General features: G+C 43.1%; 4 non-coding genes and 2 pseudogenes across 4 annotated transcripts; all 6 read right to left on the reverse strand.

Annotated features, from left to right (window-relative positions):
• Window positions 1-544: 544 nt before the first annotated feature.
• On the reverse strand, window positions 545-735 carry LOC141241833 (U2 spliceosomal RNA). Its single transcript, XR_012306527.1, has one exon. It is a non-coding gene; the product is annotated as a U2 spliceosomal RNA (small nuclear RNA).
• Window positions 736-1,850: 1,115 nt separating this feature from the next.
• On the reverse strand, window positions 1,851-2,031 carry LOC141241896 (U2 spliceosomal RNA; annotated as a pseudogene).
• A 2,853-nt stretch (window positions 2,032-4,884) lies between these two features.
• Window positions 4,885-5,075, reverse strand: LOC141241825 (U2 spliceosomal RNA). Its single transcript, XR_012306519.1, has one exon. It is a non-coding gene; the product is annotated as a U2 spliceosomal RNA (small nuclear RNA).
• A 1,115-nt stretch (window positions 5,076-6,190) lies between these two features.
• On the reverse strand, window positions 6,191-6,371 carry LOC141241897 (U2 spliceosomal RNA; annotated as a pseudogene).
• A 2,853-nt stretch (window positions 6,372-9,224) lies between these two features.
• Window positions 9,225-9,415, reverse strand: LOC141241826 (U2 spliceosomal RNA). Its single transcript, XR_012306520.1, has one exon. It is a non-coding gene; the product is annotated as a U2 spliceosomal RNA (small nuclear RNA).
• Window positions 9,416-10,530: 1,115 nt separating this feature from the next.
• On the reverse strand, window positions 10,531-10,721 carry LOC141241827 (U2 spliceosomal RNA). The gene has a single exon (XR_012306521.1). It is a non-coding gene; the product is annotated as a U2 spliceosomal RNA (small nuclear RNA).
• Window positions 10,722-11,529: the final 808 nt, after the last annotated feature.

Here is an 11,529-nt window from a genome sequence, read left to right on the forward strand (position 1 = left end):
ATAGTCTGCAGGCATTAAATGAAAGAAGTCAGTGTTCCAGCAGAAGGAGACAACGTTTCAGAAAAGGCATTGTAGCAAACCAAAAAAGAAATTTTAAGCGCAGCAGAGTAACCAGCGCACATACCTGTTAGCTCAGGTGAGTTTAAAAGGCTGCTGTTGATAACAAGGGCATTTGCTAAATAGATGGTGTGTGTGCAACAATATACTGAAAGGTCAATTATATTGTGCAGCTTATCTCACCACCTGTAGTTATTTAGGTGAAAGCTCCAAAATGCTTGCCTAATATGTCTGTTTATCCAAAAGGAAGTAAAAAGGGAGAGCTAGAAAGATAGCATTGCATCACATTACATGGCAATGCAATGCACAGTTGCTGAAGTTGAACCAAAATGAGCTTGTAATCTGGCTTCTGCAACTTTGAACATGAAAAATCCAATGAGGAGAAGAAAAGCAAAGCCAAAGAGTCCATCCCAAAATCCGACAAACAAGCAAAATGAACAAAAAACATTGAATTCAATTCTTTCTGATTTTAGAAACTGCATTAAAGAAGGGGTGCACCGGTCCTGGAGATACTGCAATACCAGGTCAATGCGTGGAGTGGACAGAGCAAGCTCTTTTTCCATCTCCCTGTTCTAAAAATCCATTTAATATATGGTCCCCAGATAGGGGACGTATCAGATATTAAACTGATAAGAACAGATACTACACTTGATCTTAGCCAAAAGGCCGAGAAGCAATAACCAGAATTGGTTTCAAACTACGGAGCCACCCAAGGATCCTGAAAAGTCCATTTGTGGAGATGAGCTCCTGGACTCCCGTTAAGAAGACATGTTGTCAACCTCTAGATCCCTTACATGCCTGCACTTTTCGGCTTGCTGCTGCTGCAATCCACGCGTTTTAGATCTGCATAACTCCACCTCTTTAAACACAGCACCTTCACCCCCTGCTGTTCCCACCCGCCTCAACACCGTTGGAAGGGAGGAGAACCAATTAAGGCGGGGGGTGGGGTGGAACGAGCAGCTGTCTACCCTTAGCAGGAGGGCTCCTGATTACATACCTCTCCTGCTGCTGCTGCTGCTGGCTGTCCAGCAGCAGACTGAAGGTGGCTGCTGCTGTGCACAGGTATATAAAGGCTCAGAGCCTATTATGACACGCGCAGCCAGCGTTCCATTGCCACATTCCATCTACTGCAGGCAGGATACCTGGCTGGCTGAATGTCGCTGAGAAGCTCACAGAGACCGCCATAAGCAACAGTTTAACAGAATGCCACAGACTAATCAACCAAACTTTTTGGGTTGGGTTCTCTTTTATAGTCTGCAGGCATTAAATGAAAGAAGTCAGTGTTCCAGCAGAAGGAGACAACGTTTCAGAAGAGGCATTGTAGCAAACCAAAAAAGAAATTTTAAGCGCAGCAGAGTAACCAGCGCACATACCTGTTAGCTCAGGTGAGTTTAAAAGGCTGCTGTTGATAACAAGGGCATTTGCTAAATAGATGGTGTGTGTGCAACAATATACTGAAAGGTCAATTATATTGTGCAGCTTATCTCACCACCTGTAGTTATTTAGGTGAAAGCTCCAAAATGCTTGCCTAATATGTCTGTTTATCCAAAAGGAAGTAAAAAGGGAGAGCTAGAAAGATAGCATTGCATCACATTACATGGCAATGCAATGCACAGTTGCTGAAGTTGAACCAAAATGAGCTTGTAATCTGGCTTCTGCAACTTTGAACATGAAAAATCCAATGAGGAGAAGAAAAGCAAAGCCAAAGAGTCCATCCCAAAATCCGACAAACAAGCAAAATGAACAAAAAACATTGAATTCAATTCTTTCTGATTTTAGAAACTGCATTAAAGAAGGGGTGCACCGGTCCTGGAGATACTGCAATACCAGGTCAATGCGTGGAGTGGACAGAGCAAGCTCTTTTTCCATCTCCCTGTTCTAAAAATCCATTTAATATATGGTCCCCAGATAGGGGACGTATCAGATATTAAACTGATAAGAACAGATTTTTTTTTTTTTTTTTTTAAAACCTATTCAGGTTAAAATTAAAGTCCACTCCACAGTCCTCTTCTCCCCAAAGGGAGACAAGACGTGGACTCCAACTTAAATCATCATCAGGTTTTGGTACTTTTAATGTCAGAAAAAAAAATTACAAAAATACAACAATACTTACAAAGAAAGAAATGTTTCAGAACCTGAATGGATACCAAAAAAATAAAAATTAAATTATAACTGTATTAACAACAGTAATAACATCAAGTAAAATACTTGTAACCATTATCAAAAGCATGAACCCCAACCCAACTCAGAACCTTAAGGGACAAATCTTCAACCCTTGATGCTGAAAAAACTTGTTTCGATACACCATCTGGTATTCTATATTTCACACAAAAAACATTTTTATCTCTTATTAGTTCTTTCCTAACATTCTCTATAAGATAGTCCAAACGTTTCTCATCATACAACTTACGGTACAACCGGTTAAAATATTCTGCATTCTTTATAAACATAGGTTGTTGAAAAACAACTATATTTTCTTCCATTGCCACCTCCACTTCCTGTTCCTTTCTCTTTTCTTGCTTTTTAACCTTACCACGGCCAGTTCCCTGACTTACACCTCCCATTTCACTCTCTACCCTATCCCCCCAATCTACTCTTGTTTTCTCCATCTCCCTCTGCACTCCTACAGGTTTGCTTTCTTTTCCCTTTACCACCAACACCTTTTCTACACTTTCCTCCTTTCTCTCTACCAAAACCTTTTTAACCACTACCTCCTTCTCTTTATTTCTTTTCCTCTTTGGGCAATTCTTAAAAACATGCGTATCTTCCTGACACAAGTTGCACTTCCTCCGATCTTTACAATCCTTTGACTCATGATCACCTTTTTTGCAAAAACCACATACACCACCCGAACAATTTTCCTTTCCATGCCCGTATTGACGACAAACTCGACAAAAAGTGGGTATACCACTGAAAAAAATATCACCATTTATATTACCCAACTTAAACCTAGCTGGGGGAAGCAACACAGTCCCCTGCTCATCTTCTTTGAAACGGACCAAAAATTTCCACTTCGAAGTCCAAAAACCAAATTCATTATAAATCTTCCCTTTTGGTGTTACTGACAAACAAAAAAACTCCAAAAATGTAAGAACATCCTCTTCGTCCACCAATGGAGAGTACATTTTAACAATGATCCATTTATCTCTAACGGGGAAGTGTGGCATTACACTTATCCCCTCCATTCTTTTATCCTGGCTTGCAGTCATTTTCCTTAGATATCCTTCAAAAAAAACTTTGTCAACAAAAACTATATCATAAACACCCCTCCTGGGGTAGTCCATTATCGCCAACACTTCTTCTGTCTTCAAACCAAAAAGATCCACAAGAACTTGACTCATCACATACCTAAAATCCTTTTGATCTCGAAAGTTCTCCTGAACAACCAAACGAATAGAATTCTGCACCTTAGCGAATTCAGGCACATGATCTTCCTCTCCTTCATGTGATGCTGCAGACATCTTCTTCACAAACAGGTTCTCCTCTTCTCAATAGAAACCTTCAACACCGAAGTGCCAGGTAGATGATCGCCTCCCGTTGCCCGGGGACTAATCCGACTCCCTAATAGCAGCAGGGAGGTGAAGCCCTGCTGAAAAACAGAGCGATCCCCCCAGGCCAAGGAGCCGGGTACCCCGAGCACCTCTCAGCCAAGACCAAGGCAGCAGCCGCTAGATCACTGCACTTGATCTTAGCCAAAAGGCCGAGAAGCGATAACCAGAATTGGTTTCAAACTACGGAGCCACCCAAGGATCCTGAAAAGTCCATTTGTGGAGATGAGCTCCTGGACTCCCGTTAAGAAGACATGTTGTCAACCTCTAGATCCCTTACATGCCTGCACTTTTCGGCTTGCTGCTGCTGCAATCCACGCGTTTTAGATCTGCATAACTCCACCTCTTTAAACACAGCACCTTCACCCCCTGCTGTTCCCACCCGCCTCAACACCGTTGGAAGGGAGGAGAACCAATTAAGGCGGGGGGTGGGGTGGAACGAGCAGCTGTCTACCCTTAGCAGGAGGGCTCCTGATTACATACCTCTCCTGCTGCTGCTGCTGCTGGCTGTCCAGCAGCAGACTGAAGGTGGCTGCTGCTGTGCACAGGTATATAAAGGCTCAGAGCCTATTATGACACGCGCAGCCAGCGTTCCATTGCCACATTCCATCTACTGCAGGCAGGATACCTGGCTGGCTGAATGTCGCTGAGAAGCTCACAGAGACCGCCATAAGCAACAGTTTAACAGAATGCCACAGACTAATCAACCAAACTTTTTGGGTTGGGTTCTCTTTTATAGTCTGCAGGCATTAAATGAAAGAAGTCAGTGTTCCAGCAGAAGGAGACAACGTTTCAGAAAAGGCATTGTAGCAAACCAAAAAAGAAATTTTAAGCGCAGCAGAGTAACCAGCGCACATACCTGTTAGCTCAGGTGAGTTTAAAAGGCTGCTGTTGATAACAAGGGCATTTGCTAAATAGATGGTGTGTGTGCAACAATATACTGAAAGGTCAATTATATTGTGCAGCTTATCTCACCACCTGTAGTTATTTAGGTGAAAGCTCCAAAATGCTTGCCTAATATGTCTGTTTATCCAAAAGGAAGTAAAAAGGGAGAGCTAGAAAGATAGCATTGCATCACATTACATGGCAATGCAATGCACAGTTGCTGAAGTTGAACCAAAATGAGCTTGTAATCTGGCTTCTGCAACTTTGAACATGAAAAATCCAATGAGGAGAAGAAAAGCAAAGCCAAAGAGTCCATCCCAAAATCCGACAAACAAGCAAAATGAACAAAAAACATTGAATTCAATTCTTTCTGATTTTAGAAACTGCATTAAAGAAGGGGTGCACCGGTCCTGGAGATACTGCAATACCAGGTCAATGCGTGGAGTGGACAGAGCAAGCTCTTTTTCCATCTCCCTGTTCTAAAAATCCATTTAATATATGGTCCCCAGATAGGGGACGTATCAGATATTAAACTGATAAGAACAGATACTACACTTGATCTTAGCCAAAAGGCCGAGAAGCGATAACCAGAATTGGTTTCAAACTACGGAGCCACCCAAGGATCCTGAAAAGTCCATTTGTGGAGATGAGCTCCTGGACTCCCGTTAAGAAGACATGTTGTCAACCTCTAGATCCCTTACATGCCTGCACTTTTCGGCTTGCTGCTGCTGCAATCCACGCGTTTTAGATCTGCATAACTCCACCTCTTTAAACACAGCACCTTCACCCCCTGCTGTTCCCACCCGCCTCAACACCGTTGGAAGGGAGGAGAACCAATTAAGGCGGGGGGTGGGGTGGAACGAGCAGCTGTCTACCCTTAGCAGGAGGGCTCCTGATTACATACCTCTCCTGCTGCTGCTGCTGCTGGCTGTCCAGCAGCAGACTGAAGGTGGCTGCTGCTGTGCACAGGTATATAAAGGCTCAGAGCCTATTATGACACGCGCAGCCAGCGTTCCATTGCCACATTCCATCTACTGCAGGCAGGATACCTGGCTGGCTGAATGTCGCTGAGAAGCTCACAGAGACCGCCATAAGCAACAGTTTAACAGAATGCCACAGACTAATCAACCAAACTTTTTGGGTTGGGTTCTCTTTTATAGTCTGCAGGCATTAAATGAAAGAAGTCAGTGTTCCAGCAGAAGGAGACAACGTTTCAGAAAAGGCATTGTAGCAAACCAAAAAAGAAATTTTAAGCGCAGCAGAGTAACCAGCGCACATACCTGTTAGCTCAGGTGAGTTTAAAAGGCTGCTGTTGATAACAAGGGCATTTGCTAAATAGATGGTGTGTGTGCAACAATATACTGAAAGGTCAATTATATTGTGCAGCTTATCTCACCACCTGTAGTTATTTAGGTGAAAGCTCCAAAATGCTTGCCTAATATGTCTGTTTATCCAAAAGGAAGTAAAAAGGGAGAGCTAGAAAGATAGCATTGCATCACATTACATGGCAATGCAATGCACAGTTGCTGAAGTTGAACCAAAATGAGCTTGTAATCTGGCTTCTGCAACTTTGAACATGAAAAATCCAATGAGGAGAAGAAAAGCAAAGCCAAAGAGTCCATCCCAAAATCCGACAAACAAGCAAAATGAACAAAAAACATTGAATTCAATTCTTTCTGATTTTAGAAACTGCATTAAAGAAGGGGTGCACCGGTCCTGGAGATACTGCAATACCAGGTCAATGCGTGGAGTGGACAGAGCAAGCTCTTTTTCCATCTCCCTGTTCTAAAAATCCATTTAATATATGGTCCCCAGATAGGGGACGTATCAGATATTAAACTGATAAGAACAGATTTTTTTTTTTTTTTTTTTAAAACCTATTCAGGTTAAAATTAAAGTCCACTCCACAGTCCTCTTCTCCCCAAAGGGAGACAAGACGTGGACTCCAACTTAAATCATCATGAGGTTTTGGTACTTTTAATGTCAGAAAAAAAAATTACAAAAATACAACAATACTTACAAAGAAAGAAATGTTTCAGAACCTGAATGGATACCAAAAAAATAAAAATTAAATTATAACTGTATTAACAACAGTAATAACATCAAGTAAAATACTTGTAACCATTATCAAAAGCATGAACCCCAACCCAACTCAGAACCTTAAGGGACAAATCTTCAACCCTTGATGCTGAAAAAACTTGTTTCGATACACCATCTGGTATTCTATATTTCACACAAAAAACATTTTTATCTCTTATTAGTTCTTTCCTAACATTCTCTATAAGATAGTCCAAACGTTTCTCATCATACAACTTACGGTACAACCGGTTAAAATATTCTGCATTCTTTATAAACATAGGTTGTTGAAAAACAACTATATTTTCTTCCATTGCCACCTCCACTTCCTGTTCCTTTCTCTTTTCTTGCTTTTTAACCTTACCACGGCCAGTTCCCTGACTTACACCTCCCATTTCACTCTCTACCCTATCCCCCCAATCTACTCTTGTTTTCTCCATCTCCCTCTGCACTCCTACAGGTTTGCTTTCTTTTCCCTTTACCACCAACACCTTTTCTACACTTTCCTCCTTTCTCTCTACCAAAACCTTTTTAACCACTACCTCCTTCTCTTTATTTCTTTTCCTCTTTGGGCAATTCTTAAAAACATGTGTATCTTCCTGACACAAGTTGCACTTCCTCCGATCTTTACAATCCTTTGACTCATGATCACCTTTTTTGCAAAAACCACATACACCACCCGAACAATTTTCCTTTCCATGCCCGTATTGACGACAAACTCGACAAAAAGTGGGTATACCACTGAAAAAAATATCACCATTTATATTACCCAACTTAAACCTAGCTGGGGGAAGCAACACAGTCCCCTGCTCATCTTCTTTGAAACGGACCAAAAATTTCCACTTCGAAGTCCAAAAACCAAATTCATTATAAATCTTCCCTTTTGGTGTTACTGACAAACAAAAAAACTCCAAAAATGTAAGAACATCCTCTTCGTCCACCAATGGAGAGTACATTTTAACAATGATCCATTTATCTCTAACGGGGAAGTGTGGCATTACACTTATCCCCTCCATTCTTTTATCCTGGCTTGCAGTCATTTTCCTTAGATATCCTTCAAAAAAAACTTTGTCAACAAAAACTATATCATAAACACCCCTCCTGGGGTAGTCCATTATCGCCAACACTTCTTCTGTCTTCAAACCAAAAAGATCCACAAGAACTTGACTCATCACATACCTAAAATCCTTTTGATCTCGAAAGTTCTCCTGAACAACCAAACGAATAGAATTCTGCACCTTAGCGAATTCAGGCACATGATCTTCCTCTCCTTCATGTGATGCTGCAGACATCTTCTTCACAAACAGGTTCTCCTCTTCTCAATAGAAACCTTCAACACCGAAGTGCCAGGTAGATGATCGCCTCCCGTTGCCCGGGGACTAATCCGACTCCCTAATAGCAGCAGGGAGGTGAAGCCCTGCTGAAAAACAGAGCGATCCCCCCAGGCCAAGGAGCCGGGTACCCCGAGCACCTCTCAGCCAAGACCAAGGCAGCAGCCGCTAGATCACTGCACTTGATCTTAGCCAAAAGGCCGAGAAGCGATAACCAGAATTGGTTTCAAACTACGGAGCCACCCAAGGATCCTGAAAAGTCCATTTGTGGAGATGAGCTCCTGGACTCCCGTTAAGAAGACATGTTGTCAACCTCTAGATCCCTTACATGCCTGCACTTTTCGGCTTGCTGCTGCTGCAATCCACGCGTTTTAGATCTGCATAACTCCACCTCTTTAAACACAGCACCTTCACCCCCTGCTGTTCCCACCCGCCTCAACACCGTTGGAAGGGAGGAGAACCAATTAAGGCGGGGGGTGGGGTGGAACGAGCAGCTGTCTACCCTTAGCAGGAGGGCTCCTGATTACATACCTCTCCTGCTGCTGCTGCTGCTGGCTGTCCAGCAGCAGACTGAAGGTGGCTGCTGCTGTGCACAGGTATATAAAGGCTCAGAGCCTATTATGACACGCGCAGCCAGCGTTCCATTGCCACATTCCATCTACTGCAGGCAGGATACCTGGCTGGCTGAATGTCGCTGAGAAGCTCACAGAGACCGCCATAAGCAACAGTTTAACAGAATGCCACAGACTAATCAACCAAACTTTTTGGGTTGGGTTCTCTTTTATAGTCTGCAGGCATTAAATGAAAGAAGTCAGTGTTCCAGCAGAAGGAGACAACGTTTCAGAAAAGGCATTGTAGCAAACCAAAGAAGAAATTTTAAGCGCAGCAGAGTAACCAGCGCACATACCTGTTAGCTCAGGTGAGTTTAAAAGGCTGCTGTTGATAACAAGGGCATTTGCTAAATAGATGGTGTGTGTGCAACAATATACTGAAAGGTCAATTATATTGTGCAGCTTATCTCACCACCTGTAGTTATTTAGGTGAAAGCTCCAAAATGCTTGCCTAATATGTCTGTTTATCCAAAAGGAAGTAAAAAGGGAGAGCTAGAAAGATAGCATTGCATCACATTACATGGCAATGCAATGCACAGTTGCTGAAGTTGAACCAAAATGAGCTTGTAATCTGGCTTCTGCAACTTTGAACATGAAAAATCCAATGAGGAGAAGAAAAGCAAAGCCAAAGAGTCCATCCCAAAATCCGACAAACAAGCAAAATGAACAAAAAACATTGAATTCAATTCTTTCTGATTTTAGAAACTGCATTAAAGAAGGGGTGCACCGGTCCTGGAGATACTGCAATACCAGGTCAATGCGTGGAGTGGACAGAGCAAGCTCTTTTTCCATCTCCCTGTTCTAAAAATCCATTTAATATATGGTCCCCAGATAGGGGACGTATCAGATATTAAACTGATAAGAACAGATACTACACTTGATCTTAGCCAAAAGGCCGAGAAGCGATAACCAGAATTGGTTTCAAACTACGGAGCCACCCAAGGATCCTGAAAAGTCCATTTGTGGAGATGAGCTCCTGGACTCCCGTTAAGAAGACATGTTGTCAACCTCTAGATCCCTTACATGCCTGCACTTTTCGGCTTGCTGCTGCTGCAATCCACGCGTTTTAGATCTGCATAACTCCACCTCTTTAAACACAGCACCTTCACCCCCTGCTGTTCCCACCCGCCTCAACACCGTTGGAAGGGAGGAGAACCAATTAAGGCGGGGGGTGGGGTGGAACGAGCAGCTGTCTACCCTTAGCAGGAGGGCTCCTGATTACATACCTCTCCTGCTGCTGCTGCTGCTGGCTGTCCAGCAGCAGACTGAAGGTGGCTGCTGCTGTGCACAGGTATATAAAGGCTCAGAGCCTATTATGACACGCGCAGCCAGCGTTCCATTGCCACATTCCATCTACTGCAGGCAGGATACCTGGCTGGCTGAATGTCGCTGAGAAGCTCACAGAGACCGCCATAAGCAACAGTTTAACAGAATGCCACAGACTAATCAACCAAACTTTTTGGGTTGGGTTCTCTTTTATAGTCTGCAGGCATTAAATGAAAGAAGTCAGTGTTCCAGCAGAAGGAGACAACGTTTCAGAAAAGGCATTGTAGCAAACCAAAAAAGAAATTTTAAGCGCAGCAGAGTAACCAGCGCACATACCTGTTAGCTCAGGTGAGTTTAAAAGGCTGCTGTTGATAACAAGGGCATTTGCTAAATAGATGGTGTGTGTGCAACAATATACTGAAAGGTCAATTATATTGTGCAGCTTATCTCACCACCTGTAGTTATTTAGGTGAAAGCTCCAAAATGCTTGCCTAATATGTCTGTTTATCCAAAAGGAAGTAAAAAGGGAGAGCTAGAAAGATAGCATTGCATCACATTACATGGCAATGCAATGCACAGTTGCTGAAGTTGAACCAAAATGAGCTTGTAATCTGGCTTCTGCAACTTTGAACATGAAAAATCCAATGAGGAGAAGAAAAGCAAAGCCAAAGAGTCCATCCCAAAATCCGACAAACAAGCAAAATGAACAAAAAACATTGAATTCAATTCTTTCTGATTTTAGAAACTGCATTAAAGAAGGGGTGCACCGGTCCTGGAGATACTGCAATACCAGGTCAATGCGTGGAGTGGACAGAGCAAGCTCTTTTTCCATCTCCCTGTTCTAAAAATCCATTTAATATATGGTCCCCAGATAGGGGACGTATCAGATATTAAACTGATAAGAACAGATACTACACTTGATCTTAGCCAAAAGGCCGAGAAGCGATAACCAGAATTGGTTTCAAACTACGGAGCCACCCAAGGATCCTGAAAAGTCCATTTGTGGAGATGAGCTCCTGGACTCCCGTTAAGAAGACATGTTGTCAACCTCTAGATCCCTTACATGCCTGCACTTTTCGGCTTGCTGCTGCTGCAATCCACGCGTTTTAGATCTGCATAACTCCACCTCTTTAAACACAGCACCTTCACCCCCTGCTGTTCCCACCCGCCTCAACACCGTTGGAAGGGAGGAGAACCAATTAAGGCGGGGGGTGGGGTGGAACGAGCAGCTGTCTACCCTTAGCAGGAGGGCTCCTGATTACATACCTCTCCTGCTGCTGCTGCTGCTGGCTGTCCAGCAGCAGACTGAAGGTGGCTGCTGCTGTGCACAGGTATATAAAGGCTCAGAGCCTATTATGACACGCGCAGCCAGCGTTCCATTGCCACATTCCATCTACTGCAGGCAGGATACCTGGCTGGCTGAATGTCGCTGAGAAGCTCACAGAGACCGCCATAAGCAACAGTTTAACAGAATGCCACAGACTAATCAACCAAACTTTTTGGGTTGGGTTCTCTTTTATAGTCTGCAGGCATTAAATGAAAGAAGTCAGTGTTCCAGCAGAAGGAGACAACGTTTCAGAAAAGGCATTGTAGCAAACCAAAAAAGAAATTTTAAGCGCAGCAGAGTAACCAGCGCACATACCTGTTAGCTCAGGTGAGTTTAAAAGGCTGCTGTTGATAACAAGGGCATTTGCTAAATAGATGGTGTGTGTGCAACAATATACTGAAAGGTCAATTATATTGTGCAGCTTATCT

Source organism: Phyllobates terribilis, unplaced genomic scaffold (genome assembly GCF_046119375.1).
Source record: "Phyllobates terribilis strain yellow unplaced genomic scaffold, ASM4611937v1 Scaffold_1024__1_contigs__length_465996, whole genome shotgun sequence".
NCBI classification, from domain to species: domain Eukaryota; kingdom Metazoa; phylum Chordata; class Amphibia; order Anura; family Dendrobatidae; genus Phyllobates; species Phyllobates terribilis.